The following is a 26,357-nucleotide window of genomic DNA, read 5'->3' on the forward strand; positions in this document are numbered from 1 at the left end:
TTAAAAGGACTTAAGGGGCAGCTTTTTCATGTGGAGGGTATGGAATGAGCTACCTGAGAAAATGGTGGAGACTGGTACAATTACAACATTTATATGGTATCTGGATGGGTATATGAATAGAGGGATATGGGTCATATGCTGGCAAATTAGATTAGATTAATTCAGGATTGCTAGTCAGCATGGAAAGATGGACCAAATGGTCTGTTTCCATGCTGTAGAGCTGTACGCCTCCAATGGTAAAATAATTGTATAAAAATTCTAATAGCTGGGAAAAGTACAAAGAAAAGCAAAGGGTGACAAAACAGTGAGTAAGAAGTGCAGGCCAAAATGGAAAATGTGAAGGAAGTCAAAATTAACATGAAAGTAATTTATATTACAATGCAGATTATGGTCAGGAAAAAGACACAGGCATACGTTGTGAATGGGTTCAATTCTTGAGTGCATCCACACGTTGATTTGTATATAATTCAGAACACAATGCAGGAAAGTGAAAATAACTGCTCATTAATACAACAAAAATGTTTGTATGTTGGATCTGTAGAATTATTAAGACACTCTGTATAGTGTATAATGTATCCCTCTAGGCACATATGAATGTTTGTAAGTTGATCATTTGTAAATCGGTAACACACCCATGTGTCTTCTGTAGACTGATGATGGTAGCATCATAATGGAAGAAAAAAGTGTGAATCTCATAATTAATAATTACTTTGTGTTAGTATAGTTTGCCAACATACTGAGGGAACTAGTATTGAATCTGAATCAGGGATAAACCAAAGTTACATAAATAATAAAACAGTAATGAAGATGATAAACGCACTAAAGACTGATACTTCCTTTGAATTACAACAATTCCATTCCAAGCATGTAAATAAGTTAGTGAGAATGAAAACAGTAACTACCTAAAGAAGAAATACTTGCAAAACACATCAGGGTACGCCACGCAATCTCTGCGTGCACATGCGCAGAACACAACAGCAGGGGACGCCATGCTTGGAAACAGCCATCTCTACGTGCACATGCGCAGAACACAACAGCATGGGTGCGCCATGCCTGGAAACAGTAATCTCTGCGTGCACATGCGCAGAACACAACAGCATGAGTGCGCCATGCCTGGAAACAGTAATCTCTGCGTGCACATGCGCAGAACACAAGAAACCGTCTTTCGCGGGCTTTTTGTCCAGACTGTAAAATCTGGTTTAAATGTTATTCAGAGAGAGATGGCATGGACAAATCCCACAGTTAGGGTCAGAATCACGCTGCCTCTCCCAAAAGCTTTTGATTTAATATATTTGACTGACTTGCTTGTAAATTTGAGTTTTATTAATTTCACTACAACAAATTGGCGCAGCAAGCAGGGTCCTGTTCACGGTCCCGGGTAGGGTGGCCACCTCCTGGGAGTTGGGGCAAGATACCGGACCCAAGCAGGTCAAACTACAGAAGCTGTTGATCTGGTAAGAGTGAATGAGAAAGTGCCTGTAATGTGGCCTATGAGCTGAGTCATACTCAGATGCCTGAGGTTAAAGCCTAGATTAAATAAGCGCGATACGGGGAAATGATCACTTCCCTAAACCAGGCATCGCTGGACTCTGATCGAAACGATTCCGGGTGAGACGCAGCCGGTGGGAAAACACGCAGCAGTCATAACCGTTGGGTAAATGCGATCGACCGACAGAGGATCTGTGAATATAAACCTCTCAGTGTTCATGGCAGGACACGGAGATCAATGAGGACCACCAGGGTCTCTCTTTAACCAGTATATGATAGACAGACATTCACTCATTAGACAGAGTGGGTAAGATCTGCCCAGACCCGAGATAAATAGCGAAATTGAATCATGGGCGAAAAGAAAGATAAAGACCAAGAAATTGGCGTCCTTTTGGTCCATCAATTGGCTAGCCTCATAGGTCACACTTTGGAATCCACAAAGAAATGGACTGAGGAAAAACAGATGCTTCAATTCCAACTAAGAGAATTGGAAAAGAAAAGGAGGACATGGTGGGTGGCACGGTGGCACAGTGGTTAGCACTGTTGCCTCACAGTGCCAGAGACCCGGGTTCAATTCCCGCCTCAGGCGACTGACTGTGTGTGGAGTTTGCACGTTCTCCCCGTGTCTGCGTGGATTTCCTCCGGGTGCTCCGGTTTCCTCCCACACTCCAAAAATGTACAGGTTAGGTGAATTGGCCACGCTAAATTGCCCGTAGTGTTAGGTGCAGGGGTGGATGTAGGGGAATGGGTCTGGGTGGGTGCGCTTCAGGTTGGTGTGTACTTGTTGGGCCGAATGGCCTGTTTCCACACTGTAAGTTGAAAAACTTAACTGTAAAAAAAAGTTGACAGTCAGTTGGGGTCATTGTCACCTTAAAACGCCCGGGAGGGCCCAGTCGCACCCCCTGAACTGTCAAATGACCCTCCCAAGGAAGTTAACTCGGCCCAGGTAACTTGCAGTGGGGAAGGAGCTAATGCAACTGTAAAACATAAGCCGTTTACACCAGGTGAATTGCTGCAGATCGTAGCTTCCCTGGGTCGCTTACAGCCCCACAGTAATAGTGCAAAGCTTTGGGCTGAATTAGATACTATCTGGGTGGGCCACCAGATTTAAGGGATCCCTACATTTAGGGGATATCCACCAGTTGGTCCACGCTACGTGCCCTCAGGACAAGTGGTGTCCAGTGTCTGACGGGGCTGACCTAGCCAATGCTACACAGCAACAAAGTCAAGATTATAGAAGAGGCAGATGGACCCAGGGTACCCCTATTAAATCAGGATGATCAGCAGGAGCTCTTTGGCAAATTTAAGGCTGAAACCTAGCATGTTCTGGGGAAACCGCCCACCAACTGGGCAAAAATAACAAACATCAAACAACAGAAGAGGGAAGGCGCCTCTGAATATGGAGAATGACTTTTTAGGATCAACCAAGAATGTTCAGGGATTCCCCAGACAGATCGCTCTGACCGGGTATTCACTCATTCAGGGACGGGCTATCTCCCACGCACCAGGTGACTCCTAAAAATGGGGATTGTCGTTCTCCAAGACTGACACCCCAGTAGAATGGGCAATAAGCGTTAAGGAGGACACAGGAGGAAACCCCCCCACCCGTCACACCTTGTGCATAAAGCAGGAAAACCTAGGTGCAGTCACAAAGACAAAATCTAGGCCCACGTGTCACGATTGTGGCAAGATGGGCCACTTTGTCTGGGAATGTAGGGGGAGGAAACAGAAAAATGGAAAACTGACTTGGGTCTGTCAGTACTGTGGCCGAAGGAGCCATTCTGAAGACACTTGTTGCGAAAAACACGGCAAACCAAAAAAAATGAAAATACATCAGCGTGATGTCCGCCAACCCCCATGGGCAGGGGTGATAAGGAGGGACGGATTTACGTGTCTGCGCTGATAGGGGGCAGACAGTGTGAGATGGACACGGGAGCCTCCATATCTATTACAGACCTACTCCTGCCCACAGCTAACAAAATGATTTATGTGAAGAGGATTAATGGACAACAAACCCCTGCATACTTGAGTGAGACGACTCCAGTAGAAATCAATAACCTGTATATACTCATGCGATTTTATGTATGTGAAAATAATGAAGAAACTATTATGGGAAATGGTTTAATGAAGGAGTACAAAGACCTTATAGACTGTGGGAAGGGTGAATTAACCTGGCCCCATCCCAATGGGAAAAAGGGGAGAAAGGGACTTACGCAAGCCACTGTCCAAGTCACCTCCTCAATGGGATGCGATTGGCAGCTAGAGGATAATGGCTTTGTGCCATTTCTGCCTCCGTCCCAGGCCATGGGCGGAGACTAAATTAGACACAGGCTCAATTAAAATCGACCCTGTAGTCATGGAGGTTCTAGAGCACAAGCCAATCCCCCATAAAGCCTGAAGCCAAAAGGCCAGTTGTGGAAGTTGTGAAAGGACTAGTGGAGAGGGGAATTCTCTGAAACACAGCTAGCACTACTAATTCCTCCACATGGCCAGTCAGCAAACCTGACAGAAGTTACCATCTCACAATTGATTATACCGCCCTAAACAGGGTCACTCTTAAATTACACCCTATAGTCGCCGGTCCATCCACAATCTTAAATGGGCTCTCCCCAACCCACAAAATCTTTATTGGATATTGCGAATGGGTCTCTCCCCCTCCATCGTGACTCCCAAGATAAGTTTGCATTTACCATCACGGATAAACAGTACACCTGGACCAGACTTCCCCAGGGATTCCATACTAGTCCAGCCATCTTTCATCGTGTAATGAGTGAAGTACTCAGGGAGATCGACCTGCCCACAACAGTATGATACTCCAGTATGTCAATGACATCCTCCTGGCTTCTGAATCCAAACCAAAACATCAAGAGGTGCTCTTATTAGTCCTGAAGCACTTGCAGGATAGACAGTTAAAAGCCAGCATGAAGAAAGCTCACAACTGGGAAAACTAGAGTTCATTAGTTAGGACATTTAATTTCCTAAGGCACAAAGAAATGCCTGCAGACAAGAAGACAGCTATACACCAATTGTCATGGCCCGTGACAGTCCATGGTATGAGAAAGGCCTTAGGTTTGTTGAATTACTGCAGGAATTTTACCCCTGAGTTTGCCAAAGTTGTTGAACCCATACAGCGAATGGTAAAAGGGGGTAAACCTGCAACAGACCCTGTTGACTGGGGACTGGAGCAAGACAACTCATATACAAAACTGAAAGCAGAGTTAATGTCAGCACCGGGACTGGGATTTCCAGATGCTAGTAAAGACTTCCACATTTACTGCAACGAAGAGGGAAGTTTTTACTCGGCAATAGTAACCCAACTCTATGACTATAAACAGCGACCTACAGGGTATTACTTGAATGCTGAGGGTCTCGTCATGAAGGCTTACCCAGATGTATAGCTGTTTTAGACTGTGCCACATGGGCTGTGAGGGTCAGTGAGCCTATTGCGATGACAGGGAATATAGTCTTGCATACCAAACACACCCTCGTAACAATGTTAAATTACGCACGCTTTCTAATATGAGAAGGGCAAAATAGGAGGCTGTTCTTTTGCCACCAATCAAATCCATTACCATTGTATGAGATACCTGGGTAAACAGGGCAGAAGGGATGTTAGGCAATGGTGAACCACACATGTGTGAGAATGTGGACGATGAAGTAGAGGAGAGTGGGATAAAAGATGTACCCATGGAGGCACCAGATGAGACCCTGTTTGTGGATGGCTAACGGAAATGTGTAGACAGTTTGCCACGAATGCGATAGGCAGTAGTGAACGCGAAACTACGAGTTATCCAAGCGGGGAGAATAGAGGGAGGCTTGTCAGCCCAGTTGGCGGAGTTAGTGGCCCTCACTCAGGCCTTCACAGAGGCGACAGAGAAGAAGGTTAACATTCACCCTATTACAAAGGCTGATAATAGATATGCGTTTGGGATTGTCCATGAGTAGAGTCATAGTCATAGAGATGCAAACAAACCCTTCAGTCCAACTTGTCCATGCTGACCAGGTATCCCAAGCCAATCTAGTCCCACCTGCCAGTATCCAGCCCATATCCCTCCACCCTTCTTATTCAGATACCCATCCAAATGCCTCTTGAATGTTGCAATTTTACCAGCCTTCATCACTTCTTCTGGCAGCTCATTCCATACATGTACCACCCTCTGTGTGAAAAAGTTGCCTTTTAGGTCCCTTTTATATCTTTCCACTCTCACCCTAAACCTATGCTCTCTAGTTGTGGACTCCCCGACCTCAGGGAAAAGACTTTGTCTATTTATTCTATCCATGCCCGTCATAATTTTGTAAACCTCTACATGGTCACCCCTCAGCCTCCGACGCTCCAGGGAAAACAGCCCCTGCCTGTTCAGCCTCTCCCGAGAGCTCAAATCCTCCAACCCTGGGAACGTCCTTGTAAATCTTTTCTGAACCCTTTCAAGTTTCACAACATCTTTCCAATAGGAAGGAGATCAGAATTGCACGCAATATTCCAACAGTGGCCTCACCAATATCCTGTACAGCCACAACATGACTTCCCAACTCCTGTGCTCAATACGCTGATCAATAAAGGAAAGCATACCAAACATCTTCTTCACTATCCTATCTATCTGCGACTCTACTTTCAAGGAGCTATGAACCTGAACTCCAAGGTCTCTTTGTTCAGCAACACTCCCGAGGACCTTACCATTAAGTGTATAAGTCCTGCTAAGATTTGCTTTCCCAAAATGCAGCACCTCTCATTTATCTGAATTAAACTCTGTGACCTTTTGTGGAAGATTTGTCACCACAGGGGACACCCCTCAAGCGTGGGCAGATGATAAAGAACATACTGGAGGCCAGCGAGTTTCCATTGGAGGCTGCAGTGTTTAAGGTCAAGGTCCACCAGAGGGAACCAGATATACAGAAGCCCAAGTGGCACATTTTTAAGGTGAATCAGGCTGCTAACAAAGCTGGAAAATGTGTTGCTGGAAAAGCGCAGCAAGTCAGGCAGCATCCAAGGAGCAGGAGAATCGACGTTTCGGGCATAAGCCCTTCTTCAGGAATATTTATCCTATCCATGCCCATCATAATTTTGTAAACCTCTATATGGTCACCCCTCAGCCCCCGCCGCTCCAGGGAAAACAGCCCCTGCCTGTTCAGCCTCTCCCTTTTGTGGAAGTTATGTGAAAATTATGAGGGGCATGGATAGGATAAATATTCTTGAAGAAGGGCTTATGCCCGAAACATCGATTCTCCTGCTCCTTGGATGCTGCATGACCTGCTGCGCTTTTCCAGCAACACATTTTTCAGCTCTGATCTCCAGCATCTGCAGTCCTCACTTTCTCCTTGCTGACAAAGCTGCTGAGTCAGTCCTTGAGACAGAAGACATCTATCCATTGTCTTCCATCTTTGCTGAGGATGGCCCCATCATAAGCATTACCCAACTGCACCTTGATACCCCTGAGGGTGAATGCACCAGGTGAAAGGCATGGGAGAGTCATGCCAGACAAGAAAGGTGTCTGGGGATTAAATGACAAGATCCTGGCTCCCTTGTGCATCCAGCACACCCTTATGTAATCACACATGGCATTTCCCATGTGGGCCGAGATGTTATGATAACCAGCATCAGGAAGGATTGGTGGTGGAAGGGCATGGGCAGAGACATAGCTCGATTCTGTCACCGCTGTTTGACATGTGCCCACCACAACCCAGGCAGGCCCATTAAAATTAGAATAGGGTACCAGCCATGCCCAAAGGGGCCCTAAGAGCATGTGCAGATACATTTTATTGGGGCTCTTCCCCAATCCCAGGGGAAGACGTATTGCCTTGTGATTATTGACCAATTCTGAGGTGGGCCAACGTCCGGAACTGCTCAGCTAGCACTGTTGCAAGGATTTTAGCTGAGGTGATGATTCCAGGTGGGGGAGAGCCATAGAGTCATAGACTCATAGAGATGTACAGCATGGAAACAGACCCTTTAGTCCAACCCTCCATGCCGACCAGCTATCCTAACCCAATCTAGTCCCACCTGCCAGCACCCAGCCCAAATCCCTCCAAACCCTTCCTATTCATTTACCCATCCAAATGCCTCTTAAATGTTGCAGTTGTACCAGCCTCCACCACATCCTCTGGCAGCTCATTCCATACACGTACCACCCTCTGCATGAAAAAGTTGCACCTTAGGTCTCTTTTATATCTTTCCCCTCTCACCCTAAACCTATGCTGTCTAGTTCTGGACTCCCCGGCCCCAGGGAAAAAACTTTGCCCATTTATCCTACCCATGCCCCTCATAATTTTGTAAACCTCTATAACGTCACCCCTCAGCCTCCGATGCTCCAGGGAAAACAGCCCCAGCCTGTTCAGCCTCTCCCTGTAGCTCAAATCCTCCAACCCTGGCAACATCCTTGTAAATCTGACCAGGGGACCCATTTTACTGGAAGAGTTGTAAAAACCATGTGTCAGCTGATGGGCAGTGAACAGAAATTTCACATACCCTACCGTCCACAAAGTTCTAGCAGAGTGGAGTGAATGAACAGATCTGTTAAAATTTCCCTTTCTAAGGTCATGTAGGACTCTGACAAACGCTGGACTGAGGTCCTGCCTGCTATACTCATGCAACTCCAGTCCACCACAAGGTGGTTGACTGGTTTGACCCCTTATGAGTTGATGACAGATTGGGCAATGCAACTGTCCAAGTCCATCATCATGGTGGGTTCCGATGTGGTAAGGTCCTAGGGAGTGTTGCTGAACAAAGAGACCTTGGAGTTCAGGTTCATAGCTCCTTGAAAGTAGAGTTACAGATAGATAGGATAGTGAAGAAAGCATTTGGTATGCTTTCCTTTATTGGTCAGAGTATTGAGTACAGGAGTTGGGAGGTCATATTGCGGCTATATAAGACATTGGTTAGGCCACTGTTGGAATAATGCATGCACTTCTGGTCTTTTTCCTATCAGAAAGATGTTGTGAAACTTGAAAGGGCTCAGAAAAGATATACAAGGATGTTGCCAGGGTTGGAGGATTTGAGCTATAGGGAGAGATTGAATAGGCTAGCATCGGACCCTGAGGGGTGACGTTATAGAGGTTTATAAAATCATGAGGGGCATAGATAGGATAAATAGACTGTCTTTTCCCTGGGTTGGGGGAGCCCAGAACTAGAGGGCATAGTTTTAGGGTGAGAGGGGAAAGATATAAGACCTAAGAGGCAACTTTTTCACGCAGAGGGTGATACACGGATGGAATGAGATGCCAGAGGAAGTGGTGGAGGCTAGTACAATTGCAACATTTAAAAGACACCTGGATGGGTATATGAATAGGAAGGGTTTGGAGGGATATGGGCCAGGTACTGCAGGTGGGACTCGATTGGGTTGGGATATTTGGTCGGCATGGATGGGTTGGACCAAAGGGTCTATTTCTGTGCTGTACATCTCTATGACTCTATGATATGTGCAAATCACAATAGTGTGGTATGCCATTCCCGGAAACAGCGATCTCTGCGTGCGTGTGCACGGAATACAAGAAACTGTCTTTCATGGGCTTTTTGTTGTCTACATCATCTATACTGCTGTACCTGTTGTTTGGGGAGAGACAGCGTGGACAAGTTCCGTGGTTAGGGTCAGGCCCTTCCCAAAAACTTTTGATTTAATAAATTTGACTGACTTGCTCCTAAATTTTAGTTTTATTAATTTCACTGCAATAGGAACATAACAAATGCGCTGTTTATAATCATCCAAATTTCCCTTGATTTAGGAACTGTTCTTTTACATTGGATAGCTGCACATGTCACAATGCAATTTAGGAAAATTGACAGTTGAAAACCTGGAATTATACAACAGAGTCTAATGTGTGTTGTCAAGTAATTGATGGTTTCTATAATTAAAGACGGGGAGGGGTTGAGCATCTGGAAAACGTTGAGCAGATCATAAAGGTCGGTGGATTTGTAAGGGTAGCTCATATGTGATTAAACTGATTAAAATTGTTGAAGAGCTGAACAAAGTAGTGAATTGGAGAATATTTGTGGATGCTATTCACAGATTTTCTAGGAGGAAAAGTCTCTCAGAAGACATTGAGGGTTTAATTTAAAATTCATGAGATTAAGTGAAAATTATTGACCTTTTGTTTGAAAATTGGCTGAGCAACAGCAGGCAGAGATAGAGCCAAGGGACAGGTATTCTGTTTGGCATCATGGTGTTCATAGTTATAGTCAGAGAGATGGTGCAGCACAGAAACAGACCCTTCACTCCAACTCGTCCATGCCGACCAGATATCCCAAATATATCTCATCCCATTTGCCAGCATTTAATCCATATCTCTCTAAATCAGTCTTATTCATGTACCCATCTAGATGTTTTTTAAATGCTATAATTGTACAGCCTCCACCACTTCCTCTCGTAGCTGCTTCCATACACGTACCACCCTCTGCATGAACAAGTTGCCCCCTTAATCCCTTTTGATCTAGCCTTATGCACTTGTAAACTATCTTGAACAGGTATAGAAAATAATCAAAAAAGCTATAGATTATTAGATTTTTATATCAAGGGGAATAAAACACAAAAGAACCAGAGTTTATTCTTCAAAGCCACACTTAACTTTCAGTGAGAAGTTCTGGGTATCATCACTTTAAAAGAATGTATTGATCAAGGACAAAGTGCCACACAGATTGACCAGTACAATACCATCAGTCATTGAGAGGTACAGCATCTATACGCAATACCACTTCAGCACTAAAATTCATGCACCATTCTAATTGTTTATGTGAGAGGCAGAACATCTTTTTGGTTTGATATCAGCATCCTGTTAGTGGAACATACAACTTTGAGTCACTGAGTCATACAGCATGGAAACAGACCCTTAGGTCCAACTAGTCCATGCTGATACTGTTCCCAAATTAAACTAGTCCACACATATCCCTCCAAACTTTTCCCCTTCATGTACTTATCCAAATGTCTTTTAAATATTGTAACTGTACCTGTATCCACCACTTTCTGGGGCAGGTCATTCCACACATTGTGTAAACAAAATTGCCCCTCATGTCCTTTTCAAATTTTTCTCTTCTCATCTTGTAAATCTGCCCCCTAGTTTTGAACACTTCACCTTAGGGAAAAGATCTTTGCTATTCACCTTATCTATGACCCTCATGATTTGATAAACTTCTATAAGGTCACACTTCAACCCCCTACACTCCAGTTTAAAAAGTGCCAGCCTATCCAACCTATTTCAATACCTCAAACCCACCATTCCTAGCAACATCCTGGTAAATCTTTTCTGAATCTTCTTTGGTTTAATAATATCCTTCCGATAACAGGATGACCAGAGCCGCACACAACACTCCAGAAAAGGCCTCACCAAGGTCCTGTACAACCTCGACATGACATCCCAACTCCTGTATTGAAAAGACTGAGCAACGAAGGCAAGCGTGCTAAATGCCTTCTTAACTAGTCTGTCAATCTGGAATGCAAATTACAAAGAATTATGTACCTGAACCTCTAGGTCTTTCTGTTCTACAACATTACCCATGGCTCTACCATTAATTGTATAAGTCCTGCACGTGTTTGTTTTACCAAAATACAATACCTCACATTTACCCAAACTAAATTCCATCTGCTTCTGCTCAGCTCATTGACCTAATTTATCAAGATCTCTTTGTAATCTTAGATAACCTTCTTCCCTGTCCACGATACAGCAATTTTGGTGTTATCCACAAACTTACTGAGCATGCCTCTTGATATTCACATCCAAATCGTTTATATAAATGACAAACAAAAGTGGACCCAGTATCAATCTTTGTGGAACGCCGCTGATTACAGGCCTCTAATCTGATAAACAACCCTACAACACCACCCATATCCCCTACCATAAAGCCAATTTTGTATCTAATTAATACGTATTCCTTGAATCCTATGTGATCAAACCTTTACTAATTAGTCTACCATGCAGAACCTTATCAAAGGCTTGACAAAAGTCCAAATACATAACATCCGCCGCTCTGCCCTCATCAATTGTTTTGGGTACTTATTCAACTCTGAGCAATGGATGTCAACCATATACCCAATAATGGTTGGACTGTATTGAACATCACATTCCTTTCAGATGTTTGCAATTGGCCAATCACGGACTGTACCCAAGCAGCCCATGCCTGGCCCTGGGAAAATCTGAATATAGTGTCCAACATTAGATATAGTTCATTGATTGGGTAGCATTTGCTGAACAAGCTCTCGTGTGTCAAGAATTGTACTAACAATTTAAGATTATTTGTGAGACTCTCAATGTGGCTCACTTAATATCTGTTAGAAGCTATATATGTTCAATATGCAGAGACCTGTCCTCTGCAGTCAAAAATGGGATATATCCAGGCATTGCAACTTACCGATTAAAAGAAAGTATTTGGGGACATTGTTCCATGGTGCATTTTTAATGGCACATGTTGACCAGAGGTAACTTACCCTTTGAAGTAATAAAAAACTTTGAAGCACATTTGTCATGCCAACCATTAAACTAATCACAGTCCACTTGCCAACCAAAAAAACCCAAAGAATCAAAAACAAAATTTGTTGGAAAAACACAGCAGGTCTGGCAGCATCTGTTGAGGGAAAACAGAGTTAACCTTTTAGGATCCAATGGCCCTTCTTCAGAAGTCCAGCTGTATTTTCGCAGCAATATCTGTTTTTACTATAGTCCACTCGCCATTCTATCAGCATTCTGTTTCTCATTAAGACATAAGAACAAGAAGCTGCAAGTGACCATTCAGCCCCTCCAGCTTGCTCCACCATTTGGTATGGTCATGGCTGATCTCTTCTCAGCCTGAACTCCACCTTCCTGCCTACGCTCCATAGCCTTTCAACTCATTTTGATTTAAAAATCTCTTTCCCTTCTACTTTTACTTAATTCACCTGTACACTCAGGTAGTGAATTCCACAGATTCACGATCCTTTGAAAGAAGTAATTTCTCCTCATCTCTGTTTTCAATCTGCTACTCCTTATCCTACAACTATGTTCTCTCGTTCTAGGTTGCCTCACATGAGGAAGTATCCATTCTGCATCAAAATGCCATATAGATTATCATTTCAAAGTTAAGTATTCCTGCATCTCTTAATGAGTGCCAGATAAGAAACTTCAATAGCTTTGCCATTTTTTTTCAACAATACACTTTTCTTTCTGCACTCATGTAAAGACATAGTTTCCAATTCTAGTGCAAGAGTTTCTTTAATACTTCCTCATAGTTTAGCTTTTGGTTTGCATGCTACATCTTTCCTATGTTAGCGATATCAACAAATTTGACAAATGTATATTTCATTTAAGTATTCAGTTGGCTAATACAGAGTAAAAAAAAAGCAACAGCCTTAACAAAGGGCCCTAGGAGATTTAATCCATTGGCTCTGTCCCTTTTCATCATTCTACTTCTCATTAATATTGGATGCATCTTTTTAACCAATTCAAATTTTACCACTGTTCCATATAGAGCTTAACTTGTCGCCTTTCACATGACCATACAATTTCAGTGAAAAGAAAGTGATACAATTTGCAGAGGAGGGCTAAACCTTCCCGAATGCGTAGTTTATTCTAATCATTCTTGGGATGTGGGCATCGCTGGCTGGTCCAGCATCTATTGCCAATCTCTGGTTCCCTTGCAAACTGCCTTCTTGAACTGCAGCAGTCCGTGTGCTGTAGGTAGAACACAATGTAGGGAAGGAATTCCAGGATGTTTACTCAGCAGCAGTGAAGGAACAACAAAATACTTCAAAGTCGGATGGTGATGGGCTTGGAGGAGAACTTGCAAGTGGTGGTGTTCCATGTGTTTGAATGCCCTAGTCCTTCTAGATGGAAGTGATCTTGGGATTGGAAGGTGCTGCCTAAGGAATATTGGTGAATTTCTGCAAGGCATCTTATAGTTGGTACATACTGCTGCAACTGAGCATTGGTGCTGGAGGGAGTAGATGTTTGTGGATGTGGTGCCAATAAAGCAGGCTACTTTGGTCTGTCGCCTTTGTCTTTGAAGTGTACTTAAGTGAATTTGTTGGAAACCTTAACAGAATCTTATGAGTATGTATGCCAATTTCTGGGATATATCGATAATCTTCCAAAGATTTTAGGCTCTGTTGTTCTAAACAATGTTGTGTTGCTTTAGTAAACAATATTATCTTTTTAAAAATGTGGTTGCTTTTACAGTTTAATTTTTGGGCTTTACCACCGTTGATACAATCTAAAAGGATCTGTGGCAACAATCAGGTTGGCTCTGACCCAATTAGTCAGAGTTAAATACATTTTTCTTTGCATATGCAGCAGAGTTTTTGGAAGTGCAAATTTCTTTTATCTGACACTGCAAATTAATCTTTTCAGTAGACACTAAATTTCAATTTGTAATCAAAGTTGTCCACATTTAACTGTCAAATTGACAGTTTATTTTTAGATTGTCAGATTTTTGATATTTTATTTGATGACCAATGGCTGCCCAAGAAGATTGTGAAGTAAATGGATTCAATAAATGTTTCTTTTATGGAAAAAGAAATTAGGAAGATACAGAATGGAGTTTGTCTATCAGAAAAGATAGATGCTTGTATCCAATTATATTTTTGTAATGCAGCAACTATGACTTTGTATTGAAAATTGGTTTAATGAATTATTGTTGTCTAGTTACATTTCAAAATAATAAGTTGCATAACTTGATTTGACCAACATCAGAAAATTATTGGCTAAATTTACCACTATAAAAAATTCAGCTGAAAATCACCAAAGTTACTGGTGACAATGGGAGCACCTCCATGGATATTTCAGGCTTTTGTATCAATTAGAAATAACTGTAAATTCTTATTCTGTACTGCATATATAAATTGAACCATGGCATTATAGCATCAAATTGCAGATGTAGTTCCAACTGTCGAAGACTGGAAAAATTACGAGGCAGTTTTAAATTTACGATTTCATGCAATTGGTAAATTGATGTCAATGTAGGCAAATGTGAGAAGTTTCCATTTGCCTGGGAGAATAATGAGGATAACAAAAGTCTAAAGTGAGATGGAGGAGCAAATGAATGTAAGGGCACATGTGCACAATTTACGAAAAGGAGTTACACATGTTTATAAGGCCATGAATAAAGCAAACCAATTACAGGGTTAATTTCTAATGGGGTAGCATTAAAAGACAGAGAAGTTATGTTAAATTTAATTCGACCATTGGTCAAAACCTACTTCGAAGCAGAGATCTCTTTTCCATGCTATAAAAAGGATATAGGAGATGGAAAATAGATGTACAAGAAGAAATGAAAACTTAATGACTATACATTTCAGGAAAAACCAAACAGAATTCCTTGCTCTGAAGAACAGAAAGGTAAGGTATGACCTAATGATACCTTTGAAATTATGGAGATGTATTTTCGTGTAAATATACAGAAGATATTTCTACTTGTTGGGGAGACAAAAATTAGGTTCCTCAATTATAAAATGGTGACCAATAAATTCAAGAAGGAACTCAGATGAAATAGTTTAACCTAAAGAATGTTAGCAGGAGAGGTTACCACAAACAAATGATTGGCTTCACATAGTCAAGAGGAAGCCAGAACACTGTATGCGGAAAAAAAGATATAGGAGCTCACACTAATGAAGTCAGCTGAACGGAAGCTTATGAAGAGGTTAAGGACTGGCATAGGCGTGTTTATTGACCTCATTTTGTTCTGTGTATTCTTTTACAGTCTTTGTAATTTTAATAAAGATATTAGTTTGTCTGTAAGGGATACTTTTAGTAATCATTCTTCTTTTGCTTCTTCGAAGTTGGAAAATATTTTTCAATGTTATAATTATCCTGGAGATCAGCCACAACATTCTTCATCAATAAAACTGATACCTTCAGTTTCATCAAAGTGACGACTGAGGTTTAAATCAGGTATTGACATAGTTATTGAAAAAGAAAGAAGAATCACTTTCACCTAACACATTTTTTGACATTTGTAAACATCCAAAAATGATTTAAAACTTGTAATGATAGTGGCAAATATAAGCTATCAAAATTTAACCATATCCACCGTCTGAAAACTTTCATGTGCTAAAATGTTTTTTGAAAAAAGAATAAACAAGGTCTTAAATAGGCTGCAGAGGTGCCTGACCAAAACTTTAAAAATATTCAGAGGATCCATGCATAGCAAACAAAACCACCTATAATGAAATTACTATCTTATCCAAAGGCATCAAAACTAAGCAACTGTCTCAGTGTCAAGTAATTTGAAACTCTTGTTTATTTCACACACATATGGTAAGTTCACATGTTGAGAATTAAAAAACTTACCTGCCAGTTAGCCAGTTTGTAAAGACGGTGAAGCTAGACACTGGAATGCATATGATATTTTAACAACTATTTTTAAGTAGCAGAACAAAGGGAAAGAAAAATGATTTTGTGACACAAAGAGCTAGAATTCTTTATCTCCTTACCTGCTTACTAATCATCTTGAAATAAAGTGCTCAATGAGAAAGCAAATTTGGAAAGTAACCATTTATTGAGAACTCTGAATATGCTACTGTTGAGAATGCAAGTCAACCTTTAAACAACTGTGGTGTCAGATTATGAATATAACACCTCAAAGAATGTTTAAGGAATGTTTTTAACTGAATAATATTTACTCTCCCTTACTATACCAGGCACATGTTGTATGCATGTGTCAAATGCTGCAATTTCTTGCTTTTTTCTCTGTGTTGGTAGCTAATACAATTCCTGTTTCTTTCACTTGAGAAAATATTAGTACTTAACTATTTCATTTTCTGGTAACCACTGTTATGGGCCAGGCCAGACCCCCACAAAACATTTCAAGAAGGTAGCCCAGACCCTAACTTTGCTCATTGCTTTAAGCAGGAGCTTTGTGGATATTCCAGGAGGGATGCAGTTGGCCGAACCCACTTAGTTTTAACAAAACAATTTATTTACAAGGTTACTGAATGAAACACAAACAAAAGAGAATAGAATACAGAATAGCTTAACCTATCCAAAAACCCAACAGATTATCCCAACTTAATGATGCTGTTCCCCACACTTTCAACAATCTCCATATATACCTCTTGGCACAAAAGTTAAATCAAACATGGTCTTACAGGAGAGAATTCAAAGAGAGAGTACCAGCCTGGATCTGCTTCTTTGGGTACAGCAGCTTTTCTCACACTACAGTTAAAACCCAAACCAAACCAGAGAAAAGCTGAGCTGAGAGAACTGGCCATAATCCTTCCATAGTACAAATATTTTTTTTAACTTGAAAGCCTTCTACCCGAGGCAGTATCTATTTCTATAAACAAATTGGCCCAAAAACCCTCCAACCCCAGATTTTTCAGAGTCTGTGTCATTTATGACCTCTGAAAAAAAGCCAAAGACAACCTTGTTAAAGGAGCAGCTTCATCACACCACATTATAATCTTAGTGTGACAGCAAAATGCCAAAAATAAATTATATTTTTGTAACAAATGGGAGTTGGTTAAAAGGACTTGAACTAATTTTGTCCTCACCTCATCATAATTGTATAATTATTACTTGGAGAGAAACTGATTATTATTATGTCATCAACTGTTGCAACCATTCTCACACCAGAATCTCACCAACATCAATGAATTAAATTAATCTATTCATCTAGTATTGATCTATTTTTGTTATGATTGGCAGTGCTGAATATCAGAGAATTCCATGTTCCTTGAATATCTTTCTACTCATGTCCCATACCTAGAGCCAGATGAAGTGTATGCTTACATTGGTTTCCATAGTCTGTTCTTTCTTGAACCGGTTGGAAAGTTAAAGCCAGTGGCTGTAGATTGAGAGACACCACTTTTCATCAAACATGACTGACCAGGAATCTCTCCCGCTCTTGCTACTTGTCACAAGTAGATAGTTGCAACTTTCAGCCTGTTTAGCCATGCTATGAACACAGATTTCATGACGAGCAAATACTAAGGTGAACACTAGCAACTAGCCAAATCCAAAAGGCCAGTGGACTAACGCATCTGACCCTTTCACTGTACCCTGACACCTTTTCACTGTGAGCAATGGAATCAACACTTGTCAATGACAGGAGGTCAATTATTGGCAATTGAATGGTTGCTTGGGACCAGATTGGAATCACTGATAGAGTTATACCAATAGCAGGCAAGTCCCTGCAGCTTCCTGGAGACTGCCTGACATTGGGGTGGGGGAGTATCTGTGAGGTACACTTATTAAGCAGCCAGCACCTTTCACAACCACTTCTGGGGTAGCTGCACCTACAGACACTCCTAATGAGGTGTTCCCTCCTACAACTGTGATGGTCTTGTAGCTGTGCCCATTCCCTACAGACTTCAATAACTTAAGATAATAAGGTTAATGCGCAAGTGTTTCCAAAACCTCAGCAACAGCCAGTACAAATCAATTAGTAACTAACTTGGAAGTAGTTGATTAATCCTTTCCAATGGTATTTATTGCCTCTAGTTGAGGGAGGTGGGGATGTTCCTACCTATTGCTGAGTGTGTGTTTAGTCACTCATCTTCAATGGAGAGCATGAGCTGATCCATTGAGCAGTTGGTGCAGTGTTTGAGTCAAATTAGTGTGTTCATGCCAGTCAATGTCACAACCAATTTATTCTGCATGCTTCCTCCAGCCACACCAGCATCTTACCAAAGATTCCATCTGATACAGCCCACACTTGATGTTTGTAGGCACACTGCCCACACTATTTTGGAACCAAACCTTTCAAACAAGAGAAGCTATGAAGTTAATTATTACACCTATTGTGCTCCAGTGTAATCACCCAATTCCTGGCCTTGACCATTTGTTAAATGCACAATCTTTGGTTTGGAAGCATGTTGTTGGACCCAAAACATTAACTCTGCTTTCTCTCCACAGATGCTGCCTGGTTGAGTTTCTCCAGCAATTTTTGTTTTCGTTCCCGATTTCCAGCATCTGCAGTTCTTTGTTGTATTTTAATGTTACTTTCACATCTTTGCAGGATTGTCACTGCAAATTTGGGCTCTGCATGATATAATTTATCGATTTCATCATCACTTACAGGCCTGACCAGTCACTATTTAAATCATAGAGTGTGGAAGCAGGCCATTCGGTCCATCAGGTCCACACAGACCCTCCAAACAGCAGTCCCGCAAACCCACCCATTCCTGCATTTCCCAAGGCTAATTCACCTAGCCTACATTGCCCTGCACACTATGAACAACTTAACCTGGCTAATCCACAAACCCTACACATCTTTGAACTGTGGGAACAAACTGGAGCACCCGGAGTTAACCCACACAGACACAGGGAGAATGTGCAAACTCCAAACAGATAGTCGCCCGAGGCTGGAATCGAACTTGGGTTGCTAGCACTGTGAGGCAGTAGTGTTAACCAAAGAGCCACAGTGCTGCCACCTTTTGAAGGAGATATCTGAAAAGATAATGGAGGCTTTAGTGGTGATCTTTCATGAGTCACTGGAGTTAGGGCAAAGGACTGGAAAATAGTTAATGTAACCCCCTTCCCCCATTGAAGAAGGGAGTATCAAGGGGAGATCATTCCTGACAAATCTGTTGGAATTCCTGAGAAGGTAATGAGCAGGTTAGACCAAGGAAAGCCAATGGATATTATCTGTGTGTTATCTATCTGGTGTTCCAGAAGGTCTTTTATAAGGTGCTCCACAGGAGGCTACTGAGTAAGATAAGGACCCATGGTGTTCAAGGCAAGGTGCTAGCATGGAAAGAAGCTTGACTGTTTGGCAGAAGGCAGAGAGTGAGGATAAAAGGGTCCTTCTCAGGGTGGCAGCCAGTGACTACTGGTGTTACACAAGGGTCGGTTTTGGGACCACAAATTTTTACTTTATACACTAATAGTCTGGATGAAGAAACCGGTGGCATTCTTGTTAAGTTTTCAGATGATATAAAAATGAGTGGAGGGACAAGGTTAGGTGAATTGGCCATGCTAAATTGCCCGTAGTGTTAGATGTAGGGGAATGGGTCTGGGTGGGTTGGGCTTCAGCGGGTCAGTGTGGACTTGTTGGGCCAAAGGGCCTGTTTCCATACTGTAAGTAATCTAATCTAATCTAATCTAGTATTGAGGGGTCAGGGAGACTGCAGAAAGATTTAGACAGGCTAAGAGAGTGAGCAAAGAAGTGGCAGACAGAAAACAATGTGGGAAAATGTCATGCACTTTGGTAGGAAGGATAGAGGCATGGACTATTTTTTAAATGGGGAGACAATTCAGAAATCTGAAGTGCAAAGGGACTTGGGAATCCTAGTCCAGATTTCTTTTAAGATAAACTTGCAGGTTGAGTCCGTAGTTAGGAAGGCAAATACAATGTTGGCATTCATCTCGAGAGTACTTGAATACAAAAGCAGGGATGCACTTCAGAAGCTTTATAAAGCCCTGGTCAGACCACATTTAGATTGTTGTGGCAATTTTAGGCCCCATACTTCAGGAAGGATGTACGGGCCCTGGAGCAAGTCCAGATGAGGTTCATGAGAATGATTCCAGGAATGAAAGATGGAAGAGACGAGGAATATTTGAGGACTCAGGAATTATACTCATGGAGTTTATAAGGATGGTGGGGGGAGTCTAATTGAAACTTATGGAAACTGAGCGGCCTGAACAAAGTGGACATTGGGAAGATGTTTCCATTGGTAGGAGAGACTAGAACCAAAGGACATAGCCTTAGAGTAAAGGGAAGACTCTGTAGAACAGAGATATGGAGAAACCTCTTCAACCAGGGAGTGACGAATCTTCGGAATTCCTTGCCACAGAAGGCAGTGCAGGCCAGGTCATTGAATATATTTAAAACAGAGATGGATAGGTTCTTGATTGACAAGAGGATAGAAGATTAAGGGGAGAAAGTGGGACAATGGGTTTGAGAAAATTTATCAGCCATGATTGAATGGCAGAGCAGACATGAGAGGCTGAATGGCCTAATTTCTACTCCAATGTTTATGGTCTTATGGTTAGCATGGCTGCCTCATAGTAAAAGGGAGCAAAATTTGATTCGAAGAAACATGTAATATTCTGATCTGGGCCCTTGGCTGCATTAATTGGGTGTGCTGATCTTATATGCTCCTCCACCTTTGGTGATTAATTGGTGTTCTTTCCTTCTGTCATATGAATTATTTCAGACGTTTTAAAATTCAGAAATCACACATCCACCTGATGAAGGAGTGGTGCTCCGAAAGCTAGTGTGCTTCCACTTAAACCTGTTGGACTATAATCTGGTGTTGTGTGATTTTTAACTTTGCACACCCCAGTCCAACACCGGCAACTCCAAATCATGTTTAAAATTTGGTAATCACATAATCGTCCTGATCAGTGCAAGACAAAAGGATTGGATGAACTGTTTCTCTTTTCCACATTAGAATGAATTATTCCACAATCTCCTCTGTCCACATAACAACCTCAAAATGTGACAAATGCCAAAGTCTATTTAATCATTTTACCCAGAATCTGCTCTACACTTGAAGACTTGGAAGATTTGTGTTATGAAATGTTCTCCTTAAACACGTGCTCAATGATCCATTGTAGTCCTAATGGAGTTTATTCTTCATTTGGACATGGTAACTGTGAAGTGACATTTTCTATCAGAAGCTGCATCCATAAAATACTTCGCTTCTGAAAGGAAATGAGCGATGCATTTCTCATTTCTAAAATAATGATAAATTTGTGCGGAGGTGGTGCAGCATCACCTGTCAAGTTAATTTAAGATAATATCAACCAAACCCAAGCACAGATGTTGATTCAAATGGAGACAATTATAAATCAGCATTGTAACTTAAATTTAAACCTCCCTGCACCATTGAGCAAGATCTTTCAGCTCTCATCAGGTTACATAAATGGGACAGATAACATACAAGGAAAAATAGAAAGACAATCTCTTGAATACCCATGAGCCATATGAGGCAGAATTAAAATGTAAGGTACTCTAATGTTTTCTTTCAGAATGCAAAAGATTGTCCATTGCATAAAATGGCCATTGAATGAGAGGTCAACCATTTTTTTGGTGTGTCACAGAATGTTCTCAATTTGCCTAGATAAGTGCAGCTCTAACAACTCTCAAAATGTTAGATACCAGCCAGGGTAAGTATCTCAGCCACCAACTTAAACATTCACTCCCTCCGCCACAAATGAACAGTAAGCAGCAGTGTATATCATCAACGAGATGCACTGCAGCAACTCACCATGACAGCACCTGCCAAATCTGTGACCCACAAAGAGACAAGGACAGCAGCTGCATGGGAACAGCACCACCTCTCCAAGTTACACACCACATTGCCACCCCTTCATTATTGCTGGGTCTTAATCCTCAAACTCTCTCCCAAACAGTGTTGTGAGGACAATTCATGGGCAATTGGTTTGCAATGCAGAGTGACACCAACAGCATGGATTCAACTCCCACACTTACTGAGGTTACCATGAAAGACTGTCCTTTTCAATCTCTCCCCTCGCTTGAGGTATGATGACCCTCACTTTAAACCATCACTCGTCATGTCTCTCTCTAACCAGAGACAGCATGAACATGGTGAATTTACCTTTACTTTGAACATGGACTGCTATGGCTCAAGAAGGTGCCCCACTAGCATTTTAATATCTGTTTGTGAATAAAACATTTACCATTTTCAGGAATACCTATGATTTGGAAATGCCGGTGTTGGACTGGGGTGTACAAAGTTAAAAATCACACAACACCAGGTTATAGTCCAACAGCTTTATTTGGAAGCACTAGCTTTCAGAGCACTGGTCCCTGATGAAGGAGTTACCCTCTGAAAGCTCGTGTTTCCAAATAAACATGTTGGACCATAACCTGGTGTTGTGTGATTTTTAACCAGGAATACTTAGGTTCTGTAAAACCAAATGACAATTATAATTATTAAAATTTGTAATCCAAGCTTTATTTATTGTCAGTATTGTTAGAGGAGTACAGAGAGGTTGAGGGTCACATTTTTAAGGTGAGAGGAGAGAGATTTCAAAAAGATATGAGGGACAAATCCTTTACACAAAGGGAGGTTCGCATATGGAGTGAACTTGCTGAGGAAGTAGTGGATGTGGTACAATTACAATGTTTGAAAGACAATTGAATAAGTATGCTAGTAGGAAAAGTTTGGAGGGATATGGGCCAGACAGGTGGGACTAGTTTGGCATGGACTGGTTGGACTGAAGGGTCTCTTCCCTTGCTCTATGACTCTAAGAGTCTTATTTTGGATACTCCTTTCAATAATTGTCATGATTCCTCAGAGAGGAACTGTACGGTCCCTCATAAGATCAGTTATCTATAATTCGTGGCAGGAAATGTATCACTTGACATACTAGGTTTCTCCGTTGTATGAACATGTAAAGTATAGAAACAATTGACAAGCATTCACAGTAATTTACGGTAAAGAAGAGTACTGTAATGAAAGAACTAACTTCAGGACTTGTTCCCCATTAACTTGAACTTCTCTATATTTTATGACAGTAGTTTATGGTGTACTAAAGTCATTTATTGCCAGTGGGCAAAGACACAGCAAACTATTACGCGAGGTGGGAGGAAGAGGTCATAAATAAGGCAGACATTAATCATTTTCACCAGTCTATCACATAAGCCAAATGCAGAGATTTGCATCATTTATCAAATTGCCATGATGGAATCATTACTTTCAAACATATTAACATTGCACATGGATACTTATAATCCTGTCACAAACCAGTCAATATCTCTTATGCCAAATCTATACCAATGTAACATTTAGTCATTAATATTTCCAACTGAAGCAAGGCTGATATTTGTTTCCTGGTTCCTCATGCTTCGCTTTAAAAAAATTAGATTACTTTCATCGATCCAGACACTGCAAGCAACAAACTTGTTAACAACCTATTATAATGGAATACATAGCTTATTACTTATAGACTTCCGGTGAAACATCAATTATAGATAATTAGATGCTCAGTACATTAACACGCAAATGCTAATTAAGATGAGAATTACATATGCCAGCAGGCATACATCTGCAGAGATTAGGGTATCCAAACTTTTAGCCTCAAGATTTCAAGGATTGTTTTCTTGACTTTTCAATTAGTTTTTAAACCAAATTATTAGAACCAAAGTTAGCAGTTTTTTAAAATGTGCTTAATCTAGAACTGATGTATCACAATGAGACCTGATGTATCACAATGCATATGTCCATTCTCTATCCCACTCCATCATGAGTATAAAACCTTACTCCCTTTACTATTTATTCATAATAATGAATATGTCATGTCATTGTCACTTCATGGAATTTCAGATTGTTTTTCAAATCTCTTTTTGTGGGTGTTTTTCTGAACAGAAGAAGTTAAACATGAATGATAAATTTGTGTTTAACATCATTACAAAAAAAGTTTGCCGACCATCAATTTCTTTCCAAATAAACATTATTGTGAAGACACTTATTCATTCTTCAGGTGTATTTTTCTTGCTGCTGATGTTACAGGGGCATGGTTTGTTACAGATACTCATTCTACATTCTCAGTGTGTCATTGATTAAGGATTAACGTAGGATTAAGGGAGCGGTGAAGCATGTGGCGATGTAGATGGAATTTCTGTAATGTTTCAGGTCAGGGGAATGAGCAAATCACCAGATTCTCAATGCAATTAATTCATCCTTTGCATCTCATGCTGTGAGATATAGAGTGAGATTAAAAGCTTTGAAATAATTAGACAAATTACACAGGTGAAGTTCAATCCCCATTTTAAAATACATATTCTTGTCGTATTTTTATCTATATTCATAAGTTGCTGTGCACATATTTATAATGGAAATAGCCTGTATAAACATATTATGCTGTAATTTGATTCTGCCAGTACTTCAGTGACAGTGTTTTGAGTATCCTGAGCTTGTGAAAAGTGCTACTTTTTAATGTTCTTTTCATGTAAAATGGGAATCACGGGTAAGACCAGCAATTATTGAGTAGCTTGGTAAGTCAAGCTACTCATCATATTGCAATGGGTCTGAAGTCACATAGTGGGAATACCAAGTAAAGACAGCAGATTTCCTACCCTAAGTAAACCAGATGAGTCTGTAAAATAATTAACCACTACTATGACTGCCTTTGAATTTCATATTTTTACTAAGTTACGGAATTTAAATTCACCAGATGCCATGGTGCAATGTGAATCCACATCTCCAGATGACTGAGGATTATAAGCCCTTATCAGAGCTACACTATTATCTCCAGATCAATCACAGCACATATTTTAAGACAAAAGTCTTCAGTAAAATGCCAAATGCAAAATGTTTGGCTTTTGCAGATTCATACTTTCATTCAGGTGTATTATTACAAACAGGATGATGCTTTTGCAAACAGGATTGTCTAACAAAATGAATCTGTAATTTATTGACAACTTCAGAACATGCCAGAAAAATGGAATCATGGATGTTAAAGGATATTATAAACACTACAAATCTAGTATAAACTTATTCCTAAAGCTTGCATAGCATGTTTACTTCATATTTTTTTACATGGTTGTGAATGATGAGGCATCAACTATTATTAATTTAGATTCACTGTAAGTTCATACTTGATTAATATTGGTAACTCAAATTTTACAATAATTTACTCTTGCCATAATTTCAACAATGTGATTTAGCTTCCTGGCAAATTCTCGCTTTTCCAATTATGTACGATCTTTTCAATAAATTTTACTTAGCTGACCTTGGATCTGTAAGTCTCTTCAAGGATGTTTCAATCAGACTTCTTTTGATGGCTGAACTTTTTTACTCATGCATGCCTCACCCATACAGACAAGAAAAGGACCCAAGTTGATCCCCAGTTTATTGTTTTCAGTGTGGGCACAGTATTTAAGTTCAGCAGGTCCCACATAAGAAATAATAACTGGGAGATATAAAGTAGGTTTTTTACTCATTCACATTTTTATCTCCTTACCCAATGTGGCAATGCCTATGTTACTCTTTGTAACATAAGAAACTACGACAACAGTAACGTTATAGATTCATACAGCGTGGAAACAGACCCTTCAGTCCAATCCATCCATGTCGACTAAATTTCCCAAGTTAAATTAGTCCCACTTGCTTGCATTTGGTCCATATCCCTCTAAACCTTTCCTATTTATGTACCTGTGCAGATATCTTTTAAATGTTGTGACTGTAGCTGCATCCTCTATTTTCTCCAGGAGTTCATTCCATGAATGAACCACCCTCTCAAGTCCATTTTAAATCTTTCTCCCCTCGCCTTAAAAATATGGCCTTTAATTTTGAACTCCTCTTATCCTAGGGAAAAGATCTTTGCTATTCACCTTACCTTCATCTTATAAGCCTCTATAAAGGTCACCCCTCAACCTCCTACACTCCAATGAAAAAAGTCCCAGCCTATCCTCTTCTTATAACTCAAAACCTTCAGTCCTGGCAACATTTTTGTACATCTTTTCTGAACCTTCTCTAATTTAATAATCTCTTTCCTATAGCAAGGTGACCATACACAGTACTCCAAAATTATTGCAACATCCAATGGACATTTATCCCAAAGTGTACAAATATTACATTCACAGCCTCATCTGTGACTGGTCAAACTAAAATTAATCAGTTATAAAAAGTTACATGCTTCGATCAGCTTGTCGTGCATCAAGTGGCTTGGGTTAAGATGGACATTTATAACTTACGCCCTACATTATAATACAGCAATTAAGTCATGACTGTGCTTTTAATGGGATACTGACATATTGTGTCCCTTTGTGGTACACTGATATGTACCATAACACATAAGACAACACAAATTCCTGCAATAATTGCAATTATGTAGCAAAAATTGAAATAGAATGAAGTTTGACAGTGACCACTTTCCAACCAAACCATGGTCAACTAACCTGCTGCCAATTGCTGTTTAAATCCACATGAATAATGGTCGTGTTAGCGTGGTGGGTATTTAGTTTGACTTTGATAGTAGTGTAAGGAAGGCCACAATGATTCTGT

The sequence above is a fragment of the Hemiscyllium ocellatum genome, chromosome 18 (genome assembly GCF_020745735.1).
Source record: "Hemiscyllium ocellatum isolate sHemOce1 chromosome 18, sHemOce1.pat.X.cur, whole genome shotgun sequence".
NCBI classification, from domain to species: domain Eukaryota; kingdom Metazoa; phylum Chordata; class Chondrichthyes; order Orectolobiformes; family Hemiscylliidae; genus Hemiscyllium; species Hemiscyllium ocellatum.